This window comes from Argentina silus (genome assembly GCF_951799395.1).
Source record: "Argentina silus genome assembly, chromosome: Y".
NCBI classification, from domain to species: domain Eukaryota; kingdom Metazoa; phylum Chordata; class Actinopteri; order Argentiniformes; family Argentinidae; genus Argentina; species Argentina silus.
In genome coordinates this window covers 41265406-41292294 of record NC_139654.1, presented here as the reverse complement: position 1 = coordinate 41292294, position 26889 = coordinate 41265406, and the positions used below count along the sequence as shown (strand labels likewise).

Here is a 26889-nt window from a genome sequence, read left to right as displayed (position 1 = left end):
ACGACAATTGTCAGTAGCACTAATTATTCTGTAATACTGATGCATGACATGTATTTTCAACACTTTTCAAAAATACGTCACTGTAATGTATTGGCATTATTACAACTTTGTGTTTCCAATGTATTAATAAGGGCTTTCCCTATTGGCTGTGTAAGAGTCCTTAGCTGTTGTGCACATGCGCTGTACTCTGTCTTAAAATTGATCAGTCAACGAGCATCCACGTAATGTTCGGTCTCCGTTATTGAAACCGTGAATATATATAACTCTAAATATATTACAATTTGGCGACGAGGATGGGATATCTAATGAAAGATGACGAGAGACAACTTTGCAGCAAGTAGAACGCAATAAACGAACTTTGTAGCTCGAAAGAAAGAGGCTAGCAAACGGAAGCTAAGTAGCTAAAGGCGACTACAAGCTAGCAAGATAGCTAGTTTCCAAATCGGTGCGTTAGCTGAATACAAAGAAGGACAGGAAGATTTCGAATCTTACTTGGAAAGACTGGAACAGTGGATGATCGCAAACGAGGTGGACACTGACAAAAAGGTCAGCGTGTTTCTGTCGGTAATCGGAGCGGATGCCTACAGACTTAGCAAAGAATTTAGTCAGTCCTGAAAAACCTAGCACACAAACCTGCGAGGAGCTAAGCGAGTCGCTCAGTGAGCATTACAAGTCGAAACCGCTTGTCATCGCGGAACGTTTCCGTTTTCAACAAGACGGTGAGTCTGTCTGATTACATAGTAGCTTTGAAGCAACTTTCAACTCATTGTGAGTTTGGTGCACATCTTAATGATGCACTCCGTGACCGTTTCGTTAGTGGGTTAAAAGCTGAGGCTGTGCAGAGGAAACTTTTATCGCAACCAAGACTAACATTCAAGACTAAGACTATTAAGTAATAAACAAAGTCAAACAGTCAGAACAAAAGGCCTGATTAGACAAAACTTGATGACGAAATGTAGTTCTTGAATGTTATTGGTGTATGTAGACAGGAATCAGAAACACGTTGAATAGAAGGCGTTAACCTGTGTGAAATCTATAAAGACAGGTGACTGAGGAGATAACGGGGTCGGCTCTCATGTTCTGCGGGAATAAAGTCTTTGAATGAATCAACAGCTCTGGTTAACGGTATTTTATTTTTAAGTATTATAACTTAAAATCTAAGACATTAGCATTAGCAAGGAAGGCCTGAAAAATGCCTTCGTGTTTTTCAGGATTGGCTGTGCGTGGACTGGGACAGCCGTTTCTACGACAGGTTGTTGTTGTTGTTTTTCTTTTTTGCAGGGCTCCCGTTGGGAGGACAGCGAGAGCGACTTCGAAGCGGGTATGTGACGTTTAATTACATTTTACAGTAGTAGACACAGTCAACAAATGTATCTGGGTAATGGCATGACTATTTGTCAGTTAGTAGCAATGGTAGCATTGTTAGCTTTAGCTTGAACTAGCTAGCTTGCTAGTCACCTACATGCATTTTGGACTTGTGCTGTGTTGTTTCACAACAAATATTGAGTGGTTCAGAGAGAGTCTAACTATTGTTATTGCTCATACTTATTCTTCTTTTTCTTATCATTATTATTCCAATTCTTCCGATTTTTTGGTATGCTACTCCTCCTACAGCGTTCAAGCTATTTAGACTAATCAAACTTTAAAACGTGCGGAGAGGTATTTTAAAGTCATGATATTTATTCCGATTCCGAACCCTAGCACATATTCCTGACCAATCAGCGGGTAATGCCGCCATTAGCCTTCCTTCTCCACATACCCACTAGTAATCTGCCACTGGCTCATTCTGGCTAAGATATATATCGATTAGAGGTATGCCTCCTGGTGCCCCAGGAGCCCCTAATCTCAGTACCAGTGGTCCAGAACAGTTTCTTTGCCTATCTTGTTTTATCCTGCGCCTCTCATTGGATACTTCTTCTGTCTCAAACATGTTAGGGGGAAGTACTACCTTACGGGTCGCATTGGTATATTGCTTGGTTATAAGCTACTTTTGGCCTAGGTTGTTCCATATTCCAAGGTACAATACGCCACGTGACGTGACAGTCCCCTTTAAATTTCCCCAGGTTTGCGGTGCCATATGTTATGTTAAGTGGTTTGTCGAAGCATTCAAACTTTTGCTTCCCGTCAATTGAATCCGGGGATCTCCCTCTTTTTCTCATCTATTGTCACATCTATTTTTCTGCATTGGTCTCTAAAAGTTTGATCATAAAACGGTTGGTATCTGGTGTTGCTTAAGATACCCAAACATTCGGCTGGACAATATGGTCGTTTTGATTCTTCTATGGGACAGGACTTTTTATATAACTGTGCACATGCCTGGTATGTGTGTGAGTTAGGTACAACTCGTAGTTTTTTAAGTGGTGATGGACAACACATGAGGCAATCTCCTTCTGTTACTGACTGGGCTGTAAACTCTCCCCATTTATACCAATAATTTTGCTTTGCCTGTTCCCATAATGTATTTACCTTATATTCTCTGTCCCTATCTCTTTTGGTTTCAACCTGTGTTTGCTTCACTTCCTGACTCAATTCTCTAGGCAGGGCCTGTTCTATTTGGGACAGCATATAGATTAGTATTATTACTTTATATATCACTAGTCACTTCCCCAGGATCCCCCAGGCTCTACTGTCCTTCCCGTTCGGCTGGGGGCTGGATTTCCGGCCCCTGTTCAGCCTCTGTACCTGTTCCTTCATTTCCTCTGTGCTCCTGTACGATCTTACCCGTTCCTTCGTCTTCTTCTCTGGTTTGCTTTTTCTTCTTGCCTCGGGACCCTGGTGCAGTGGTTCAAGTGGTACCAGGTTAGACTCCCTCGGACTTGTATTGCAGTGGGGGTGGCTCGCACTACCTCGTACGGTCCCTCTCTCCTTGGCTCGTTCCACTTCCTCCGGAAGACTTTGATGTACACCTGGTCTCCTGGAGTTATCGGATTGGGCAGGGGTGGCTCCGGCTCCGGCTGCTTGTCTTTTTCCTGTGAATATATAACTTTATGTATCTCAGTTAGTTGTTTCATGTACTGCTTTAGTTCCATCTGGAGTTGTTCCAGTGGTGGTCCTTTGTAAGGTATATATTATATCGAGCCTTCTGATTGGCTGTTAAATACAGCCCTCTGATTGGCTTTTAATATCGAGCCTTCTGATTGGCTGTTAATATCGAGCCTTCTGATTGGCTGTTAAATAGAGCCCCCTGATTGGCTGTTAATATCGAGCCCTCTGATTGGCTGTTAAATACAGTATAATAGCTTTATTGTCTGTTAAATAGAGCCCCCTGATTGGCTGGTAATATCGAGCCTTCTGATTGGTTGTTAAATACAGCCCTCTGATTGTCTGTTAAATAGAGCCCTGTTAAATACAGCTCCCTGATTGGCTGTGAATATCGAGCCTTCTGATTGGCTGTTAAATACAGCCCTCTGATTGGCTGTAATATCGAGCCCTCTGATTGGTGTCTATTTAATTGGTGGAAAGCCGCGGCACCTGTTTTTGGAGAGAATCCGAGTTAGACGGGGAAGTGGAATAGCTTTTTGACCACAAACAATCACCACAAGCTACTGCAAACTAACAAAAGTTATTGTCACAAATTGAAAGAAACAATTCGGGGTCAATATATTTTATTTATGGCATTGAAGAGCCACAGAGAATATTTTTGTTGAACGTTAATGCATAATAAATGCTATTTTGGTTTGAATTCTAACTTTTGATCTCCGCTTTTTTCTCTATCTTGGATTGTGTGTTATTAACCCCGCTCCAGCTTCGACAGCTATTTGAAAGGAGTGTTTTTGTTATTTCGTTATGTTGTTAAAAGAAGCCACAATAGAAATTGTAACACTCCAATCTATAAATCAAGTTATGTGCAATTCTCAAGGAGAAGGAGAAGGACTGGGGAGGAGGGGGACAGAGAAGAGCCGAGACAGAGAAGAGCCATTCCAACAGCAGCACGCTGTCCAACTGGCGGGACAACATCATCTTCGTCAACAAGGTCTTCCACCAGGTACAGATGTGCAGAAGTACCATGGGCTCGGTGTTGTTATTGTTTAATGTTGTCTAAAAGTATGAAGAGTAACGTTTTTACACGATAAGGACCCGGACCAGATTAAACAAACGAAACAAACCTACAATTCATATGTTGTATTTTCACTGGAGAAAGATATGATAGAAATACATATACATACATAGTGTAATGCTTATTTGATTTCCTCATGGTCACCACTTGCTTTTGAATGCAGTGTTGATCTGAATGACCCTATGAGATGAGATGAGTTGCATTGGACTGCCCTCTAGTGGACGGACAGTATCATTCCATCGAAGACACATTCTTAGACATTTGACTGAACACACTCATTCTCAGGATGAAAATAGAGATTGTGTGTGTGCAGTCAGGAGAAGGAGAGGGACAATCTCCTGGAATTATATTATGTAATTATAATTCTATAATAATGATAATTATGATGTATTATCTTAATATATTATAATGCATAACACATATTCTAGTAAATCTCCTGATGTCTTTATCTTCCCCCTACAGTCCTTTCTGTTGCCGTCCTGCGAGGCGTCAACCTCGGGCCTCTGTAGCAGCCATCTCTATACCTTTAACAACCATGTGCACCCTTCAGCTACACAGTCACATCTCCATACACGCTGATGATGTCATCTCACCTTTCCTCCTTTCATCAACAGGTGACGACAGTGTGAAGGAAAAATCTAAAACTCCCTGGTATCACAAAGCCAGACTACAACATAAGGTGACAGATTGGAATTTTGAGGGCCACAAACCGACACTGATATTGGGGGATTGTAACCTGAACCAAATTCCCCCTTTCACCAACCCCAACATATAAATTGACAGTTACCCTGGGGCCTGCTTCTACCATTTCACCAAAGTTTTGGAAAAGGCCCCCATCCACCCCATGCCCGCATAGTGGTTCTCTCAGTGGACATCAATAACAGAGACCATGACCCATGCCACAGACATCACTGAAACAATTAGCAACCATTCACAAACAGGCCACAGAGACATACCCCAATGCAAACATTTACATTCCAGTTATCAATTTTTTCACGCCAACTTAGCCAGGAAGGACAGCACAACCTCAGGATCCTAAACAGCTACATCACTACACACCTTTCCAACCTATTAGAAATACCCCATGACACATTCTCTTCACTGTACCAGACAACACACACTGGACCAGCACCACAGCAGACAACATATTCAAGAACTGGTGTGCACAGCTACATTTACAGTAGCCCACAGCCTGGACACACCCACCCCCATCAGAGCTAGTCCCCCCCTCTATTCTTCCTTCGGCCAGTACAGGGGCCATTAACCCTTTTTTTATTATATGTTATTGTGGTGCATTTATCTAGGCCTGAGTGGGTCTGAAGGGTGGACTGTGTGTGCTGCTGCCAAAAAATGGACACTAGAGGGCAGTCAAGAAGAATTTGTTGGAGCGCTATTGAGCCATCAGGGTGTGAATGCTTTAGGAGAAGAAGTGCTAAGTGGACGAAAGTGCAAAGTGAGGTGTTGATTTTAAAATCATAGCAGGTCTGCCTATATAAATAGATAATAACAATTATAAGATAAAAAGAAAATGCTGGGGATAGTAATAAATTAGTAATAAGCATAGTGATGAGACAATTATAGATAACAGGACGTAAAACCCCCATAATAAAGTGGGCATGCGTAAGTGCTGCGATATATTAACAAACATTTTAGAAAAAGATAGAAGGTAATAAGTGCTGATGTCCTACAATTCGAGAAAACCACACAATATATACACATTTATGTAAACCACACACAGAGACACATATTAATATGAAAGTGCTGGAGTATAATAAATGCTGTAGTATAATGAATACAAATATATAAAACAGTATATATATACACACACACTGTACACATTCTCATGGTGGAGGTGGTGTAATGGTGTGGGGAATGTTTTCTTGGCACACTTTGGGCCCATTAATACCAATCAATCATTGCTTGAATGCCACAGCCTATTTGAGTATTGTTGCTGACCATGTGCATCCCTTCATGGCCACAATTTACCCGTCTTCTAATGGCTACTTACAGCATGATAATGCACAATGTTGCAAAGCAAAAGTCGTCTCAAACTGGTTTCATGAACTTGACAATGACTTCAGTTTTCTTCAGTGGCCTTCCCAGTCACTGGATCTGAATCCAATAGAACACCTTTTGGATGTGGCAGAACGGGAGATTCACAGCTTGAAAGTGCACCTGAAAAATCTATAGGTATTGCGTGATGCAATCATGTCATCATGGACCAGAATCTCAAAGGAATGTTTGAAACATCTTGTGGAATCAATGCCACGAAGAATTGAGGCTGTTTGAAGAGCAAAGGGAGGTCCTACCCAGTATTAATATAGTGTTCCTAATAAAGAGCCCAGTGAGTGTATATGTGGTTGTTAATGGCGGCAGCTAATGCGGATCGATCCTAAAGATAGAGAGAAAGAAAGGAGACAGGAGTGCTGGATCAGAGACCATGAGTGGATGAGTGCTGAGACCTGTCCTGCTCAACACCTTCAGACAGGCCATGAGTGAATGACAACTACTACATAGTAGTAAATGATGCATCTGCATGTAGAAGATTATTTTCAAATACATCAAAGTAATTCTTCACATTGAGAGAGAGTCTGTCGAGGGAGAACCCTTCAACTTTAACAATAGATATTAATATGATTTATTTAAACTGTTGGGCCCCTTCATTGATCGCAGATCTGAAATGATGATATGCTGCCCTCTTGTAGACAGACAAGATTACTTGAAGTACACATATTTTAGTGTATGTGAAACCAACCTATTCACTTCCTAAAAGGCTGCAGTCACAGTGCAGATCAGCATTACCACACACAGACAGACTTCTATGAGAAACTCCTACCCTAACCCTCACCCTATGACTGAAAGGAGAGATGGAATTGAGATGGTTAACAGGTGTGCTTCTCCTAGGACTATTGACTACCCCAAATGTGTAGGACGTGGCATAAAATGATCTTTACCTGTGTATTGTTGCATCATACAACATCTGTAGCTATATGTCGCTATTTCTTTGTTAGGTCATCTCTGTGATGTATGGCAAGGCAATGTGTGGATGTGAAACCATATCATTGATTATTGTTTCTCTTTCTCAGTTTCACTCTTTCTAAATCAATAAACCTGAAGTCAGACTGACATTCTGTCTCCAGACTCTTGGGAGGTGTTTAGAGGTGTTCAGCTATGTATGAGGACAGAGCAGGTGTCTAAGTATTAACAGATGTTTGTTTCTTTGTCGCCACAGCCTACCTGAGTATTGCTGCTGACCATGTCCATCCCTTTATGACCACAGTGTACCCATCTTCTGATGGCTACTTCCAGCAGTGGTGGAACGGGGGATTGTGTGGTGGAACGGGGGATTCACATCATGGAGATGCAGCCTACAAATCTGCAGCAACTGCGTGATGCCATCATGTCAATATGGACCAAAGTCTCTGAGGAATGTTTTCCAGCACCTTGGTGAATCTATGCCACAAAGAATGAAGGCAGTTCTGAAGGCAAAAGGGGGTCCAACCCGGTACTAGCAAGGTGTACCTAATAAAGTGGCCGGTGAGTGTATGTGTGTGCTCTACAAACATTCTAAACCATAACTCGTCTTACTGAATGAATACTTTATTCAGGTTTGGCCATTCAAAATAAATCTGGCTTCAGCCCCGCAGCCACGCTGGTGACTTGGTTTTTTACCTTTTGAATTCTCCTGACTGTTAATACACAGTTCATTTCAGCAAATTACCATTGCCCAGCTGTGGATAGACATCTGAGGAAGGAACATAAAGGGAGAGGTCCTGCTCAATGTAAATCAATCAACCAACCTATCAATGAATCTACAATCTAAACTGTTGAATCTATCAAAACAGTTTTCCATTAGCCCACCTTTGCATTGTGTTCGCTGTCTACTCTGCCAAGTGTGGCTGTTGGGTATTGAACTCGGGTCTGTTTACCCTTGGAAAAGACGGGAAAACTGTAGATAGATACAGAGGTAAGAAAGTGAACCAGATGAACAAAAAAGAAACACTAGAATTGTAACTCAAAATGATCAAAAAATCTCAAGTAAGTTTGATGGCACTTCTCTCCTGTTCACTAATTACCTTTTCACTGTGACTAAAGCTTTGTTCCCTTGTTTTCTCCACTCCCGTTATTACTTTCACCTGATCCTCCCCTTCACAGTATATTAAACAAAATGTCTCATTTCTATTTTTGGCATCTGTCCATTATTCTTCATCAGTCTGGGGAATCTCTTACTTTTCATCATACAATATTTTGGTTGTTTTCTGGGTCTTTTAAAGCCATAGTCCACCCATTCAATCATTATTGTATGTTTTTCTTATTTTGGTTCAAGACTATGCATCTGTAACCTTTGATAAGCCTTCATCACTTTGTTACAGTACTTGGTTTTGTAATGGCAAAAAATATTTGTACTATTTTGTTTTAGTTTTATATTAAATGTATTGACCTTTCTGTGACCCAATGTACTTTGTTATTTTTAATTATGTGACTGAGGAAGAACCAAAACCGACTGCTCCTTCTCTTGTATCAAAGATGTTATGTGACCTTGGAACACTCCTACCTGCAGGCTGAGGTTTGAGATAGTGGCTCACAACGCCTACGCTTCTTTCCCAGCTTCTTGGTCAGCAAACAGGTGCAAGATATGTTTACCCCTAGACCTATGACGTATGAGCATTGGAGTTAAGGATGGTCTTCTCCTCAGCCACAGCATCAGTATCTGAATCCACACTGTTGGTGAAGGAATGCTGATCCAGCTGACCAACGTTGTATAATACTTTCTATATGCATTAAAACTCTCAACTGAGACCAAACATCGTTTGTTGTTGTTCACTGAAAGATTTCCATAACAATCTGAGGTTACTTTTGATTGACGTTGGCATGAAATATAATGTGGGAAACATTGATTTCCGTTGATGGCAGTGAATGACAATGTCGGCCAGCGATGGCTGTAGCAAAGTAAAGAAGAGCTTATTATAGGTTGCAGTCACTCCTGGCCCACACCACGACTAGACTATTTCCATTATTAGACCAAGATGAACGAAAGTTCATCCAAATGTTGTCATTCTCTTTAATAGCTGCCTTATACTCCACAGACAGTTTTTCCTCTCCATGTTTTTGTTTTCTTTCGCTAGTATCTTCTTCATCTGCCCATGTTTCATTAGTGTGGAGATCCGCTTTCTTCTCCTCATCCCCCTTTTGATATTTTTTCAGGTCACCTGTTTGGACACTTTCACTGTCATGACTATGATGCTGGCTGGAAATCGAGTGCAGATGCTTCAAGAAAATGGAAAAACAGACAAAGTGGTACTGTTGAACAAAAAAACAACTATTTTATCAGAAAAAAGTCTGATCATATTTATACTTTTTTTTTCAAAGATATCTTATCTTCATCTGACCTCTTCGCAACAATGTTACTGTGCTAACTGCTAAACTCTGACCTTCTAGAATATCACAGAGCTGGCTTGGATTAGAAGAAGTTTATTTTTCCAGAAGGTACTTTGTTTATGGTGTCAGGTGCATAAAGGCATTTTTTTTTTTATTCCTCTGGGAACCTTGTCATTTTTCGCCTCAAACAGTGGAGCTCCACCCAACCCACACCCTTGTGCCGCCAGTCAGCGAAAACATTTTTTTTAGATTAGATTCAACTTTATTGTCATTGTGCAGAGTACAAGTACAGAGACAACGAAATGCAGTTAGCGTCTAACCAGAAGTGCAAAATAGCAGAAAGTGCAATGAACAGTATATACAGGTAGTGCAATATATGAGCAGTAAGTAGTGCAGTATAACATAAGTAGTGCAGTGTAAGCAGTATATGAGTAAGCAGTAGCATTATAAGCAGAATAAATAAGTTACAGTATGAACAGTGTAGCAGCATATGAGCTGTATAGGTAATGCAGTATATATGTATTAACAGTAACATAAGGTAGATAGCAGAATAAATATAAATATGGAATGCCATATGAACAGTATAAACAGGTATGCACAGTATGTACAGATATGTGCAGTGTACTAACAGTAGTATTAAGAAAATATGAACAGTATGGACAGATATGTACAGAAGAGCAGTGGTATTGAGTAAGAGCAGGGGAGGGGAGTAATAGTGCAATTGTCCGGGGGGGGGGGGGGTGCAGGGGTTGCAGGGGTTGGTAGGTTGTCACGTAGGTGCAGTTTTCGAGTTCAGTAGGTACACTACTTTACGTTCCACAAACAGTCTACGTTCCAAGGTAAAGTCCGATCGTTTCCATTGAAATGGTTTTGGGTTCTTTGTTTTGTTAGGAATACTAGGATATTTCATTTTTATTTCGTTTTTATTCGTCTAGGAACGTTGTCTTTTTTCGCATCAAACAGTGGACCTCTACCGCGTATTCTCTTTGATCGTGTTAGAGCGGGCGCTGTTTTGAATAATTCCAAAGCCCGCGCTCATGCGTCCGCTACGTTCCAAGGTAAAGTCCGATCGTTTCCATTGAAATGGTTTTGGGTTCCTTGTTTTGTGAGGAACTCATTTTTATTCATTTTTCCTCTGGGAACCCTGTCTTTTTTCGCCTCAAACAGTGGACCTCTCCCGCGTATTCTCTTTGATCGTGTTAGAGCGGGCGCTGTTTTGAATAATTCCAAAGCCGCGCTCATGTGTCCGCTACGTTCCAAGGTAAAGTCCGATGTTTCCATTGAAATGGTTTTGGGTTCTTTGTTTTGTTAGGAACAATGGGATATTTCATTTTTATTTCGTTTTTATTCCTCTGGGAACGTTGTATTTTTTCGCATCAAACAGTGGACCTCTACCGCGTATTCTCTTTGATCGTGTTAGAGCTGGCGCTGTTTTATATAATTCCAAAGCCGCGCTCATACATCCGCTACGTTCCAAGGTAAAGTCCGATCGTTTCCATTGAAATGGTTTTGGGTTCCTTGTTTTGTGAGGAACTCATTTTTATTCATTTTTCCTCTGGGAACCCTGTCTTTTTTCGCCTCAAACAGTGGACCTCTCCCGCGTATTCTCTTTGATCGTGTTAGAGCGGGCGCTGTTTTGAATAATTCCGAAGCCGCGCTCATGTGTCCGCTACGTTCCAAGGTAAAGTCCGATGTTTCCATTGAAATGGTTTTGGGTTCTTTGTTTTGTTAGGAACAATGGGATATTTCATTTTTATTTCGTTTTTATTCCTCTGGGAACGTTGTATTTTTTCGCATCAAACAGTGGACCTCTACCGCGTATTCTCTTTGATCGTGGCAGCGCGGGCGCTGTTTTGAATAATTCCAAAGCCGCGCTCATACATCCGCTACGTTCCAAGGTAAAGTCCGATCGTTTCCATTGAAATGGTTTTGGGTTCCTTGTTTTGTGAGGAACTCATTTTTATTAATTTTTCCTCTGGGAACCCTGTCTTTTTTCGCCTCAAACAGTGGACCTCTCCCGCGTATTTTCTTTGATCGTGTTAACACATCTCCAAATGTTACGTACAGTGGGGGAAATAATTATTTGATCCCCTGCTGATTTTGTTAGTTTGCCCGATTACAAAGAAATGAGCGGTCTATAATTTTTATGGTACTTTTATTTTAACAAATAGACACAGAATATCAAAAAAAAAAAAGTCCAGAAAAACATATTATATAAAGTTATAAATTAATTTGCATTTGATCGAAGGAAATAAGTATTTGATCCCCAAGCAAAACATGACTTAGTACTTGGTGGAGAAACCCTTGTTGGCAAGCACAGAAGTCAGACGTTTCTTGTAGTTGGTCACCAGTTTTGCACACATCTCAGGAGGGATTTTGGTCCACTCCTCTTTACAGATCCTCTCCAAATCCTGAAGGTTTCAAGGCTTTTGCTTGGCAACTCGAAGCTTCAGCTCCCTCCGCAAATTTTCTATAGGATTAAGGTCTGGAGACTAGCTAGGCCACTCCATGACCTTAGTGTGCTTCTTCTTGAGCCATTCCTTTGTTGTCTTGGCCGTATGTTTTGGGTCATTGTCATGCTGGAAGACCCATCCACGACCCATCCTCAGTGCTCTGGCTGAGGGAAGGAGGTTCTTGTCCAAGATCTTACGGTACATGGCCCCGTCCATTGGCCCCTCAATGCAGTGAAGTCGTCCTGTACCCTTAGCAGAGAAACAACCCCAAAGCATAATGTTTCCACTTCTGTGTTTGACAGTGGGGATGGTGTTCTTGGGATTGTAGCATTCAGCATTTCTCTCCCTCCAAACACGAAGAGTCGAATTTATGCCAAAGAGTTCAATTTTGGTCTCATCTGACCACATCACCTTCTCCCAAGCCTTCTCTGAATCATTTAAGTGTTCATTGGCAAACTTCAGATGGGTCCACTGCTTCACATGTGCCTTCTTGAGCAGGGGGACCTTGCGGGCACTGCAGGATTTCAATCCGTTACGGTGTAGTGTGTTACCAATGGTTTTCTTGGTGACTGTGGTCCCAGCTGCCTTGAGATCATTACCAAGCTCCTCCCGCGTAGTTCTGGGCTGATCCTCACCCTTCTCATGATCATCCTTACCCCACGAGGCGAGATCTTGCATGGAGCTCCAGGCCGAGGGCGATTGATGGTTATTTTGTATTTCTTCCATTTTCTAATAATTGCACCAACAGTTGTCTCCTTCTCACCAAGCTTTTTGCTGATGGTCTTGTAGCCCATTCCAGCCTTGTGCAGGTCTACAACTCTTACCCTGATGTCCTTTGAATGTTCTTTGGTCTTGCCCATGGTGGTGGAGAGGTTGGAATGGAAGAGATTGATTCTATTGACAGGTGTCTTTTATACCCATAACAAGCAGAGATTAGGAGTACTTTCTTAAAGTGACAGGAGTAATCTGTGTATCTCATGGGCATATAACCGGTCTGTATGAGCCAGAATTCTTGCTGGTTTGTAGGGGATCAAATTCAAATCAATTTATAACTTTATATAATGTGTTTTTTCTGGACTTCTTTGTTGATATTCTGTCTCTATTTGTTAAAATAAAAGTACCATAATCATACCATAAAGTACCATCAAATAATTATTTCCCCCACTGTATAGGCCTAATATCTAGACCGTTGATGGGCACACTTGTTACTTGTCGCTTTCAGAACCCTGGACTGGGCTCGGGCTGTATATTCATATAGTTCCGTTAATTAGCCTAGCCTACTTTCCGTGATTTAATGTGACTTTTGTAGTGTGTTATAGCCTCTGCACTGATGATATTTATTTCACATTTAAAGAAATACAATTGATAAAACCTGATTAAACTTTCCTACAAGTTAACAATGTGCCGAATGCTTGTATTTTGATAAAACATGCAAGTTATTGAAGACACGTGTCTGTCTCATTTTTTTTACTTTGTTGCAGTATAGGCCACCTCAATGTAGCGTTCTGTGTCGCGCTGAAGCGTATGAAGTGTATTCAGTTATGGGGTTTACTGTACATACTTTTTCTCTGCACTGTTCCTGCTGCAGAGGATGCGTAAACGATTTTCCCATGTTGTTTTTTGGTTGTGGTCTGTGTTTATACATTTAGGCTATTAGTTGTATCCTACTTTTCAGTTTTACAAGTCAAATCTTATGACAGATGAGATGGCACCTCAACCGATAAAATGCAGGTACATTTTGATTACTGCTGCACTACGATACCCATAGATAGACCCAATACATTGGTAACTTATACAGCTCATATACTGCTTATACTGTTCATACTGCATTCTATATTTATTCTGCTTATAATGTTACTGTTAATACATATATTGCTTATACTGCACTACTTATACTGCTCATATACTGCTTATACTGCTCATATACTGCTTATACTGCACTACTTATACTGCTCATATATTGCTTATACTGCTCTACCTGTATATATTGTTCACATTGCACTCCTTTTGCACTTCTGGTTAGACGCTAACTACATTTCGTTGTCTCTGTATTTGTACTCTGCACAATGACAATAAAGTTGAATCTAATCTAACACCTATTCATTGTCATGTTTTGATGGCATATTGTTCATTCTCATGTTATGATTTAGTTTGTGATTATACACACGTTTTTAGCGTGATGATAGAGACCCACTACCAGACGAGTACAAAACATACACAAGTCACATGCAAATCCCTGCACTGCAGACGACAGACAACAACTGTCTCTGTACAACTAGTCCTGGACCTCCACTAATAGACAGATACAAAGAGAGCAGCATACAGTAGCAGCAGAGCCCAGAGGCGAGGCGAGGCAAGGCAAGTTTATTTATATAGCACATTTCATACACAGAGGAAATTCAAAGTGCTTTACGTAAAATAGATAAAAAGGAAAGAGCATGAAAAATTTTTTAGAATAAAAACGCATAAAAGACATAAAAAAAGAATAAAAGTCACAGTGCATTTTAGGGTCACAGTGCAATTATTAGCGCCAATTTAGTTTCAATTTAAGGCAAAAGCGAAGCCCTTTTTTTTTTTAAGCCCATTTTTGAAAGTAGCCAGTGTTGGGGCTTATCCTAGATCTATGTGTAACATAATAACTGAGAGACCTGCAGCAGGGCAGCTTTGAGCTGGTTGTCGTTGGACTCCTGGCAGCGGGACAGCAGCTTGAGTTTGATGGGCCGTATGGGCATCAGAGTGTTCTGTAGGTCCATCTCAATGGGGATCTGGTGAGAGTTGACACACAGTTAAAGTATTGTAGCGAACGGCGGGGCAGAGCAGCTTGCCTTAAGCGGGTATCGAACTCGCAACCTTCCGCTTACAAACCGGCCGCGCTAGCCACAACACCAAGAGAGTTAACTCCCTTGGCGGAGCTGCTAACGGGCCTTACACAGGGTCGTTACAGTATGAAGGAACGAGTAAAACAGATGTCAGCGTTACACTATGAATGTTACCTAATACAGTGTCACTGTTACGTTCGGGTAGCATTGCACTATAAATTCAAATAAACTCAAACTCCTGGACAACGTCTCTTGGGTCGACATACATTAAAATGGCCCTATGAAGTCTCGAGGGAGTTTTGCAGAAATACAAATAGCTTTTTTTTTTAAATCTCACACTTCCATCATTTAGTTACTAAATTTTAGTAGGTAGCCTATACTGAGGATGATTGGCGCCTAGTACTGAAAAATGCAATCTGGGAAATTAAATGGGGAGTACATACTCATGCAGTACGCAAGTACAGAATTGTAGTATGGGGGTTCAAACCCGGGTCTCCCATGTGGAAGACACAAACGCTACTATTAAGCCAAATGGTCGTCGCATTTAGGTTTGTTTTATGGTTGTTTGTGGAACACTGCTCTTATCGTTGCTGTTGTGATTGATATTGTGGTTGTGGTTAAGATGTGGCCCATTACCTCTCTGGTTTGAACTCCTCTGGGTCTTCCCACACATCGGGGTCACGGTGCAAGGTCCAGATGGGTAACATGACAACCATACCCTTGGGGATGGTGATGCCGCTGATCTCAACAGATTTCTTGGCGACTCTTTCAAGTTGATGGGGTACAACCTGAGAGACTCGTTGATCACGCTGTCTAGATAGTCCATCTGCATCAGAGCCTCGTACTGGATAGGAGCCTGAACAGGGATATTACACTCACATGAGCACTAGTGATTGGTCGTTCACGTAGCCGTAGCCCAGAACTAACTCTTTTTCGTCGCAAATCTGAAGAGCTGTTTTTTGTGTTCTTTTTTTGGGAAATGAACACAGTACTGTACTTATTCTAATCTGCATAGCCTAATTTCATGACACCCGCATACAGAACGCCATTACTTTCAATGTACGTGTGTAATAGAGACTTGCTTTTTTGTTGTACATGAATAAACAAAAAAATCGCTAAATAATGTTATCTTGATAGTTAGAAGAAAATACATTTAGATTCCACTGAACAATGTAAATGATAGATGTACACAAGGATCAATCAGAAGTCAAAATGCCACTAAACTGGGCTGCTTTTAGTGGATTGACTGCTTGGAATACTGAATGTGCTATAGTCTATTATTTCCTATCACAGTCGACAGACTACAAGAAAACTGTCAGGTGGTTCAAATGTGAATAATTTGGTATCCATTCCATTAACTGTGGCCGGGCAGCACCGAAAAGCCCAGAGAACATTACCATGGTGCTTTTGAATATTAGGTCCCTATCTGGCAAAACCTTTATTGATCTTATCTCAGAGCGAAAGCTGCACTGTAATGTTTTTATCTGAAACCTGGCTAAACATGAATGCATGTCAGTCTATTAGAAGTGGAGAAAAAATATATTTTCGCTCTATTATTTATCTAGCCATGTCGCTGAGCAGATGAGAATTTCATGATGAATATGAATATGAATAGTACACCATCAACAGCTTCCTCTTGTGATAATGATTTAGCAACCAGCTTCAACACCAAACTAAGGGCAACTATCGACTCTGTAGCACCAGTCAAACTGAAAAAGGCTGTGGCCAAATTTAAAAGAATTTGCAGAAAGTCTGAGCGGACAAAAACTGCAGGTCCACCTTGATATTCTTCGAGAGCATCTTTCTGCTTTTAATAAGGCAATAAAAAAACGCCAAGACAGACGGGATCATTTCTCAAAATTGATAATGAATCATAACAACTCAAACAGTGCTCTTTTCAACGATTGACAGCCTTATAAATCCCGCCCACAAGACACCTGGTGATCTGCTCTCCACCTACAAATGTGAGGAATTTGCAACATACTTCTGAGATAAGAGAACCAATATTAGGTGAGGAGAAGATGTGTTTGATGACTTGTTACCCCACCTTCCACCACATGGAAGCACTATGAACTCTTTTGCAGTGGTCATACAGAAATGCTCAGCAAAGTGGGGGTCTGTTCATCTGCACCTAAAACTACCATGGTGAAACCCCTCCTGAAGAAAAGTAACTTAGACTCTTCAGTCCTTAGCGATTTTAGGCCAATCTCCAACCTTCCCTTTTTAAGCAAAAAAATAATAATTCTTGAAAAAAAGGTGTTCAAACTGTTAAATAATCTCCTTCTTCCCAACTGTACCTTTGACATGTTCCAATCTGGCTTTTGTGCCAATCATAGCACTGAGATAGCACTATGTTGTTAAGTTATTAACTAGGTTCTTAATGACCTTAGAATTAATTAATTAATGCTGATGCCAAAATGCTCTTTGTCCTTGTCCTGGTCAAACTGTCTGCACACTTAAAGACACTACTTACAGTAACACTAAGCACCAGGCAAAAAAACAAGGTGTTACCATTGACTCAGATCTTAATTTTGAAACCCATATCAAGAATGTGACTAAAACATATTTGTATCACTTAAAGAAGAGTAAGTAAGTTTGCCGGAAATCTGCCATCGTGGAGAAATTCTGTCTGAAGTTGTCCAAACAACAACATCCTCCCTAATAATAATATATCCCCCCGAAATGAACTTGCAGTGTTGGACATTAGCTGTTGTGTTTCTACATGCGCACACGATTGGGAGAGGCAGCCACCAGAGAAAGGTCAGTCTACTCCCCTAGAACACCCCTGGCACTCACAACATGTTTATATGCAAACCGAATGTCAGGTAGGACACTGCATTTTAAAAAGCGTGTTTTCCGAACCAAAACAGTGTTCGTAAATGAAATATTTATTCATAAGGGATTTATTATAAGGGATCTTGTTCCCTGATCGCTACCGATTAAAGATAGTCATTACAACCGTTAGGAAGCTTTTAGAAAGCTTGAATATTACATGGACCTTTACAGAACACAGCTGTAAAGGTGCAACCTTTCCTCTCGCAGGCTGACACTGAGAGACGAATGCATGCTTGTATTACTAGCAGCCTTGATTACTGTAACACTCTCCTGTCTGGTCGACCAAAGAAAGCTATTGGCAAATGATACAGAATGCAGCAGCACGAGTCAGATGGAGAGCACATATCACACAAGTCTCTGCACTGATTACCTGTTAGTTTTATAATTTATTTTAAGATAATTGTATTAGTTTAGAAATCACTCTATGGTCATGCACACCACTGCATGTCAGACATGCTTTTAAGGTATATACCCTGTAGATCTCTCAGGTCCTCAGGTACTGGCCTTTTAACTATTCTGAAGATTCCAACAACACCTATCTACTTCCTGTTTCAAATGAATAATACTGGGCAGAAGTCTGCACAGGGATGCTACAGACACATTAGCACACTGTAAAATACTGTCACCTATCTAACCATCTGTTCCAAAGCAATAGTAATAGATACTGTAGGAGTCTGCAGTGCACAGGGGTTACACACTCATCAGTACCCTCTAAAATACTGTCACTATCATATTTCCTGTTCCACATGAATAGTACTATATAGGAGTCTGCAGAGGGGTTACCTTGTTGGGAAACACAGTGTGTATCTCCTCCTGCAGCTTGGTCATGATGTGAGGGTTGGTTGCCAGATTGTAGGCCAGGAAGGACAGAGAGCTACTGGTGGTCTCATAGCCAGCAAAGATGAACATCATTGCCTGGGACAAGATCTCATGGTCACTCAATCCTATGATGATGGGAGAAATGGGGTGGTTGGTGTGAGAAAGGGACGAAGTAGAGTATTTCCACGGTGTGTTTGTAGGTATAGGTGTTTGAGGCAGGTACTGTATGTGTGTGTGTTAGATGCTAGTATACAGTGTGTGTGTGTGTGTGTGTGTGTGTGTGTGTGGATGTGTGTGTGTGTGTGTGTGTGTGTGTGTGTGTGTGTGTGTGTGTGTGTGTTTGAGGCAGGCACCTTTACTCTGCTCCTCTCCCTTTGAGTTTCTGTCTTTCTGCGAGTCTATCATCAGCTGCAGGAAATCTACCCGACTCTGGAAGCAGGCTTACGTCAGATCAAAATCACATGAGAACTACCAGATGCTACCAAATCTCTACAATTGTATTACACAATACTGGCTGAAGATCGTATATTTGATCAGTTATATTTACATACCTTCCTGGTGCTAGCCACGCGATTGGACTTGATCTTCTGAAAGACAGCGTAGAAGAAATCTGTGACCGAGGCAGGGAATAGGGATACCTCCATGTTTGCCATAACAGGAACCATGAAGGGGAAGAATGCTGGACGGACAGGAAATGCCACGGTTACAAACAGGAACAGGAAATACCATGATACGTGACTCCAATCCTATTCAATGCACAGCCCTGTCCAGAAACAACTCCTAGGCTCTATCCCTAGACACTTCTGTATCCAATCCACTCAGATCTCCAAGTGTCCAGCATTTAGGAACTAGAGGTTGGTTCTTGACAGGGCCCATGTGTTTGTCAAATGAGTAGAGCGCAAACCATTGGCAGTGTGTTAATATGTCTAAAACATATATTAACATCATGTTTGAAACAGGAATTATTTTAATGTTTATATAGCCTGAGAATATACATCCATACAGGATACATTATGTATATAGTCAAAGAATAAGTGACTCCAAAGATGAACTATTATTCTATACTCTGTCATCTGACCACTGAACTTATCGAAGATAAGATCAAATATACTTTATTGTCCTGGATGAAAATTTGTCTTGGATTAATTCATTAAAGTTGCTGCTTCACACAACAACAAACAACAATGAATACACACTATACACATAGTACAAATCACACACACACTCTCACACACACACACACACACACACACACACACACACACACATACACACGTCAGAGTTGTTAGTCATTCATTTATTTGTGTTGTATAAAGGAATGAATGAAAGAAGGAGAGGAGAGATGGGACTGTACCTCTTTGATCCGCCCACTGGTGAAGGAGGGAGACAGGACACTGCGGATCCGTCTCCATGCATCATCCTCAGCGATAAACACGGCGTCATACAGAGGCCCGTTGAGATAGATATTCTAGAAAAATAATAATTATTATATACTGCAAGATTAACCTAATATTAATAATGCTATCATAACAATGATATTATCTATTTAAGGAGCCCTTATGTTTTTTTCCCCATACAACCACTTCAATGTAGCATATTACCCTCCTGTTAGTGAAAAGGGAGTAGCATTCCTTGATGAGGATGGTTTTGATCATGGCTGTGTCCATGATACACAGGATGGGCTGACGGCCATCATAGATCCTACAGACCAGCAAAAACAAAGATAGTTAGATATACACTCACAGAGCACTTTATGAGGAACACTATACTAATACTGGGTAGGGCCTCCATTTGCTCTCAAAACAGCCTCAATTCTTCGTGGCATTGATTCCACAAGATGTTGGAAACATTCCTTTGAGATTCTGGTCCATGATGACGTGATTGCATCACTCAATTCCTGCAGATTTTTCAGGTTCACTTTCAAGATGTGAATCTCCTGTTCTACCACATCCCAAAGGTGTTCTATTGGATTCAGATCCTGGGAAGGCCACTGAAGAACACTGAACTCATTGTCATGTTCATGAAACCAGTTTAAGACAACTTTTGCTTTGTGACATGGTGCATTATCATGCTGGAAGTAACCATTAGAAGATGGGTCAATTGTGGCCATGAAGGGATGCACATGGTCAGCAACAATACTCAAATAGGCTGTGGCATTCAAGCGAATATACCGTAGATAGAGACAGACAGACCCATCACAGATCCTGCACTCTTAGAAAAAAAGTGCTACCTAGAACCAAAAAGGGTTCTTCTTCCACTCTCCCTTTGAAGAAACCTTTTGGGTTCCATGTAGAACCCTTTTCCACAGAAGGTTATACAGTACCGTGCGAAAGTAATGGGACAGTGAAGCATTTTTTCTTCTTTTTGGAGTTGAAATGAGAACGTAGAGATTCTCATCTTTTATTTGATGTTATTTGTGTACATATTGGTTTATCATTCAGAAATTACAACACTTTTATGCATAATCCCGCTATTTTAGGCTACACAAAAGTGATGGGACAATTGGCTTGACAGGTGTGTTCCGTCACATAATTTGTGCAGTCTGCTATTGGTGTCTTGTCAACATGAGGACCAAAGAGATGTTATTGAAAGTCAGGGAAGCCATTATGATGCTGAAATATCAGAAAAAAATGAAACATTAAAACCTTAAACCTACCAACATCAACAGTTTGGAACTTCATTAAAAGGAAAGAAAGCACTGGTGAGCTAAGAAATCGCAAATGGCAAGGAAGACTTCCAGTGGATAACCAAAGAATGCTCACCATAATAAAAAATTAAATAAAATAAAAACTGCCCCATAGATTAGGAACACTCTCAAGGAGGTAGGCGTCAATGAGTCAGAGACTACCATCCGCAGAAGACTTCACCAGCAGAACTACAGAGGCTACACTGCAAGGTGCAAACCACTACTCAGCCACAAAAACAGGCTGGCCAGGTTACGGTTTGCTAAAAAGTACCTAAAAGAGCCTGCAGAGTTCTGGAAAAACATGTACCGGAGAAAGTGTGGAGAAAAAAAGGAACTGCCCAATATTCACAGCATACCACATCATCTGTGAAATATGGGGGAGGGGGTGTTATGCCTTGGGCATGTATGGCTTCCACTGGAACTGGCTCACGTCTCCTTTGATGAGGATGAATTCGGAAGTGTTCAGAAACATCTTGTCAGTCCAAGTACAAGTTAATTGCTCCAAACTCATTGGACGGCATTTCACCATACAGCAGGACAATGACCCAAAACATACTGCCATAGCAACTAGGAAATTATTCAGGGCCAAAAAGTGAATCCTATAGAATCCTATAGAACATGCATTTAATTTGCTGAAGAGGAGGACAAAACATCCTAAAAAAACAAACAACAATCGCTACAATATAGGTCTGGCAGAGCATTACCAGAGAAGATACCCAGCGTCTGGTTGGGTCAATGGGTCACAGACTTTTGCACTTTTGCATACAAAGGATTGGGGACCAAATACTAAACATGAGTGCTTAATTTGGACATTTGCATAATGCAAAAGAAGAAAAAATGCTTGTCCCATTACTTATGCAGGGCACTGCAAATGGAACCCATAAGAGTTATTCAACCAAAGAATCCTTTTAGAACCCTTTTTTTCTTTATTTTTTTAATTACATTTTTGCCCTTTCAATGACATGGAGGGAAGACACAATCACTTCCGATTTGAATTCTGACGTGTCGTGGCTCCTCTTTATTCATGCAGTTTGAGACGTGCTCAGAGGCAATATAGGAGCCTCAACCAATGAGAATCCAGGATGTTGTCAAACATTGGCAACGCACAAGTTGTGTTTGGGACTGTAACAAGTCCGTGACACAGAGGCGGAGTCGAGGTACTGTTTTCTGGGAGTATCCCGTTTATTTTCATAAAATGTTAGTAATAATTCCAATGTTCGTAATAATTTCAATGTTCGTAACACAACGCCACTCGGCGACTTTCCAGTCGCCCTCCTTCTCCCTCGAACGCCGAGGCACACACATCTTAAACCATCTAGTCAACGAGGCTTCATTTGCAACAGGTGTGCAACGGAGCCTCGCCGACGTCACCCTGGCCACGGTCCTGTAGCTCCCTCTACAGGCCGAACGCTGCATGTCCCCCCACATACCCCCACCACCCGACACAGGCCGGGGACACGACGGCTGACAACCTACTCCCCCCCCCCCCTGCACGGGAGAGGAAGTCTGCCACGACCATCTGCGCCCCCGGTCTGTGCACGACCGAAAAGTTGAAGGGCTGCAACGCGAGATACCACCGGTGGAGCCACTGGAGGGGAGCATGGTCGGAGTAGAGGGTGAAAGCGCGACCCAGCAGATAGTAGTGGAGGGCGCCGACCGCCCACTTGATGGCCAGGCACTCCTTCTCCACCGTGCTGTACCGGCCCTCCCTCTCCGATAGTTTGCGGCTCAGGTACAGCACCGGCCGGTCAGCCCCCTCCACCCGCTGGGTCAGCACTGCTCCCAGGCCTCTATCCGACGCGTCCGTCTGTAGGGAGAAAGGGAGGTTAAAATCAGGCGCATACAGGACCGTTTCTCCACAAAGAGCTCCCTTAAGGGCCTCGAACGACCCCTGGCACTGGCCCGACCATTGGACCGGATCCGGGGCACCCTTCCGGGTGAGGTCCGTCAAGGGACTGGCCAGCTCTGAAAACCCCGGCACGAACTGCCGGTAATAGCCAGCCAGCCCCAGGAAGGCCCTCACCTCCTTCTTTGTCTTGGGCCGCGGAGTGGCTGCGATGGCCGCAGTCTTTTCAATCTGTGGCCGCACCTCCCCCCGACCCAAGTGGTACCCCAGATACCGGATCTCCCTCCGCCCGATCAAGCACTTCTTCGGGTTGGCCGTCAGCCCCGCCTGCCTCAGGGACCTCAGGGTCCATGAGGCGCTGAAAAGTGGCTGGGGCTCCGAACAACCCGAAAGGGAGCACCGTGAACTGGAATAGCCCGAGCGGAGTGGAGAATGCAGTTTTCTCCCGGGATACCGGCGAGAGTGGAATCTGCCAGTATCCCTTCGTGAAATCCAACGTCGTGAAATACTTGGCCGTGCCAAGCCGGTCCAAGAGCTCGTCAACCCGGGGCATCGGGTAGGCATCGAACTTGGAGACCGCATTAACCCGTCTATAATCCACACAGAACCGTATAGCCCCATCCGGCTTGTTGACAAGCACGATGGGGCTACATCAGTCACTGCGGGACTCCTCGACCACACCCAGCTCCAGCATGGCTTCCAATTCCTTGCACACAATGTCTCGTTTGTGTACCGGCAACCTATAGGGATGCGTGCGCACCGTTAAACCCGGCTGCGTTTCTATGTGGTGGTCGATAAGCGTAGTCCGACCGGGCAAGGGAGAGAACACGTCCGCGAACTTAGCTTGCAAATCTGCAACGTCCGTGGCCTGGCTAGCAGAGAGATGGTTATCAATACCGACCGGAGTGCTAACTTTTGATTTTGGGACTTCCGGACCGAACTCATCTCTCTCTGGAATTATTGTAGCCAGAGCAACAGTGACCACGTCGTTCCATTTTTTTAGGAGATTTACGTGATACACCTGCAAGCTATCCCCCCGGTCCGAGCGTACTACCTCGTAATCCACGTCCCCCATGCGACGTGTGACCACACCTGTAAATTCTCGCAGGTTAGTTCCCCTGTCGTACAGTCACTTTTGACGCTCCTGGGCTTGCAGCAAATGCTCGCGTGAGATAACCCCTAGGGCGTGGAGCTTTGTGCGCAAGTCCAGGACGTATTGAATCTCATTTTTACCCTTTTTTTACCCTTCCTCTCAATTTTCTTTAAGAAGGTCTAGGACACCCCGAGGCTTACGCCCGTAGAGTAATTCAAACGGGGAAAACCCAGTGGAAGCTTGGGGGACTTCCCGTACCGCAAACAACAGGGGATCTAGCCATTTATGCCAATTCCGACTATCTTCGTGTACGAACTTCCGGATCATTGACTTCAAGGTCCGATTGAACCGCTCACAAAGGCCATCAGTGGCCGGGTGGTAAACACTGGTTCGAATCGCCTTGATGTTCAACAAGCCATACAGTTCCTTGAGGGTGCGTGACATAAAATTAGTGCCCTGATCGGTGAGAATCTCTTTCGGGATTCCCACGTGGGAGATTACTTGAAACAATGCCTGCGCTACACTCCTGGCAGAGATATTGCGCAGCGGTATTGCCTCGGGGTATTGGGTTGCGTAATCTATCAAGACCAACACAAATCGATATCCCTGTGTACACCGATCAAATGGCCCGATAATATCCATCGCAATGCGGTCGAATGGGTTCTCGACCAATGGTAAGGGCCGCAAGGGGGCTTTACCAACTGACATTCGCGCACCACCTACGCACCTCTGCCCGAATTCCCGGCCAATAAAATCGAGCCATTATACGGTTTAGTGTCTTATCATAACCTAAATGGCCCGCCATGGGGTTGAAATGAGCCGCCTGGAAGACCATTTCCCGGCGGCTACGGGGAACCAACAACTGGGTTACTTCCTCCTGGCTATGTGAGTCACAACTTACTCGGTACAACCTGTCGCTGATAATCGCGAAATAGGGGTGGGCGCGTACTGCGTCTGGCCGTACCAAAGTACCATCAATCGCTATCACTTGGTCATAGGCCGATCGTAGGGTCTCGTCACGAGACTGCTCGAGGGGGAAGTCACCTAGCAACGGATAGTTCGGCGGGGGAATCTCGGGTTGAGACCCCCCCGCCGGCTCCGGCTCCTCGGCAGCGTCGCGAGGCGCCGCCTCAGCACAGAACACATTACCCGCCTCACACCTCCCTTTCTGTCGTGCACGCACCCCGGTAGCCCTGCTTACCGCTTGAGGAAACCCCTCCCAATCTACACCCAGAATAAGGGGATGCGTGAGGCGCGGGCTAACCGCCGCCTGTACACTATGCTTTTTCCCTTCAAAATGAATCTTGATCGTGACCACAGGATATTCGTGAATGTCCCCATGCACACACTTCACCAACACCCTCGATGCCTTTAACAATGCCCCCGGTCGAACCAGGCGCTCCTGGATCATGGACTGCATGCAGCCCGAATCCAAGAAGGCCTGGTGCATATCATGTTGTATCCTTACCGGAACACGATACGCCGCTCCTGGTCCGGGGGGAGGGCCCGGTATGTCGCCGATGCGGACGACCTGCCCCACCTCCCTCACTGGGCACTCCGCCTGTACATGGCCCGGCCGTCCGCATCGCCAACACACCCCCCCTGTCGCTCGGGGTGCTTCCTGTGGGGCCAGGGCTGGTTCTCGACATGCCTGCCCCTGCCATCTCGTCCTCGGGGTGGGCGCCGGTCTCTCCTCCTCCGTCACCATGGCTCCTTCCGGGCGCCGGACCGGGCGTTGGTCATCGGGGCTCCTGCGGCGGGAAGGAGAGATGGTCCTCCACCAAGGTAACGGCGGCCGCGAGATCCTGGGGCCGGTGGTACTGGACCCAGGCGGCGGTCCGGGCCGGGAGCCCCGTGGGGAATTGCTCCAACACCACCCGGTCCCCGACCTCCTCCGACGAGCTGTTCCCTGGGTCCAGCCACCGCCGTGCGCTGTCCCGCAGCTGCTGGGCGTAGGCAAAGGGCCGGCTCCCCTCCTCCATCATCAGGGCCCTGACGAGCTCCAGGAGGAGGATACGGTCCTCAGCCTTTGCCGTCACCTGTAACAAGTCTGTGACACAGAGGCGGAGTCGAGGTACTGTTTTCTGGGAGTATCCCGTTTATTTTCATAAAATGTTAGTAATAATTCCAATGTTCGTAATAATTTCAATGTTCGTAACACGCCACTCGGCGACTTTCCAGTCGCCCTCCTTCTCCCTCGAACGCCGAGGCACACACATCTTAAACCATCTAGTCAACGAGGCTTCATTTGCAACAGGTGTGCAACGGAGCCTCGCCGACGTCACTCTGGCCACGGTCCTGTAGCTCCCTCTACAGGCCGAACGCTGCATGTCCCCCCACAGGGACCATACTACAGAATACTTAAAAGCTTAAAACTTAAATCGCTCAATAACAGATTCAAATTATTAATGTGGAAGCATGAAATTGTTGCTTGGGCAGTGTACATTGCATCAAGACAGATCATTTGTCTTGGTGTACGAGACCATTTCGTCGGTTGGATCGTCTGTGTTTGTGAAAATCGCACGGTGTCCGCCTGGTTTAAGAGTGTATACTGTAGACACTGAGAGATACATATATCCATCATAGTTAACAATAACCAGGATCAGTTTAGCAGACTCAGCCCCACAGTTTCCCATATTTCTGGAAGCTCTCTGTGTCAAAATTGGTGAAACCACCCTGGGAACAAAAAACAAAACAAAGAAATAGCCAGTTCATAAATGCTTGTCATAAACCTGAATTGTGGCTTAGTTTATGATGGCCCTTTTCCACTACAGACCGGCTCCCACTCCTCTCTTTTCGTTTTCGTTCAAAAGCTTTATTGCCCATTTTTCTGGGTAAAACAATTCATATTCAGCTCCCATGGCTTTCACCACAACAACACACATCATGGATGAGTCTACAA

The 26889-nt window shown here is 43.5% G+C and overlaps 1 pseudogene across 1 annotated transcript in view; it reads right to left on the bottom strand.

The window, feature by feature from the left end:
* LOC310824128 (cytochrome P450 3A27-like) overlaps positions 1-19006 on the bottom strand; it is a 65123-nt pseudogene extending 46117 nt beyond the window's left edge. The window contains exons 1-4 of the transcript in view: positions 18914-19006; positions 18716-18791; positions 18327-18487; positions 15422-15564 (exon numbers count right to left, since the gene is read on the bottom strand). The product of the transcript in view is annotated as a cytochrome P450 3A27-like (transcript). The remainder of the gene's footprint in view (positions 1-15421; positions 15565-18326; positions 18488-18715; positions 18792-18913) is intronic.
* Positions 19007-26889: the final 7883 nt, after the last annotated feature.